Below are 1302 nucleotides of genomic sequence, written 5' to 3' on the forward strand. Positions count from 1 at the left end.
GGAATCTGAGATGAGTACGAATCCGTTAGAGAGGTCGGCGTGATGCAGTCTCATGAAGAAGAGTAGGGAAGGGACCCATGGATGTGAGCTGGTCATGTCGATGGGAGGATGAAGAAGGGCCCACAGGAAGGGTGTGGGCCAGGAGGAGGAGGATCGCTGATGTGAGTTGGTCACATCGGAAAGAAAGAGAAGACGAATCTACAGGGGAAGGGTGGATTAGGAGGAAGGAGTGAATGTTTATGCATAAGAGTGACGTTTTACGTGCGAGGAGCCCTGTTTGATCTCAAGCACGAGCTTTCAAGGGCCCCAACTATACTGACCCAATTGATCCTGGGTCAGTGGCGCTAGATCCGGATGAGATCGAGGCGCGGGATCCAACCGGATCCGTGGATCTCGCGCAGATCCAGGTGTACACTGAAAGGGTGGATCCCGCCCCAGATCCAGGTGTACACTGAAAGGGTGGATCCCGCCCAGATCCAGGTGACTAGATTTCGCAACCAACGAGGGAATGTTATAGACATATTCAAGTAAGAGAGTGTGGATTATAAAGGCTTATGCAAAGGGCTAACTCGACCCAGTTTCCAGTCACTAGTTACTGCTACGAAATGAATCCACGAAGACGGAAACGGGGGCGTGGCGTCAAAGAGTGATGAGGATCAGGTAGTCTTGGGCTGAACGTTGAAAAACTTGCCCACCAGATGCTGGATCTGGCGTTCTGGGTGTTGGCTCAGGTCCCCGCGAAACTGGATACGCCAAGGCTCGGCTTCGTCGATCTCTCGCAAGGCTTCCAATAGACTCGTGGGTTCTGGGCGATGGAGGTTGGGATCCTCCAAGTTTGCTTGGCGGGATACGGATCCCGGAAACCAAGCTACCTTATCCCCGCGTCGGGGAAGATGCAAGAAGGATGGACCCAACAAATATCCACGTCACACCAACCGTCCTGGATTGCCAACACGAGGATCACAAGGACTCTCTTCCAAGCTCGACCAGCATGGCTACGTCGGTTACCACGCTGCTTGTTGAAGTTGGACAACCAAGTCGAACCCTGGAGCTGATTACGAGAGATGGGGAACCGGTGAGTGCCCTCCCATATAGCCACCCCCGTGGTTGGGAGACGAAATCCCGGGACGCACGAAACGAATACTCTCGAGTCGCCCACGCACATCCACCCTGAAAGCTAACCGGATCCAACCGGTGTGGTGGACAAGCGAGTCCCACGGAGCCACCACTTGCACGTTCTTTCCACGAGAGAGCTGAGGGACGAGCGAATCGAAGTTACCCGGGCTCTCGGGATGGGCGTCC

This window comes from Phytophthora infestans, genomic scaffold (assembly GCF_000142945.1).
Source record: "Phytophthora infestans T30-4 supercont1.93 genomic scaffold, whole genome shotgun sequence".
In the NCBI taxonomy this organism is placed as follows: Eukaryota; Oomycota; class Peronosporomycetes; order Peronosporales; family Peronosporaceae; genus Phytophthora; species Phytophthora infestans.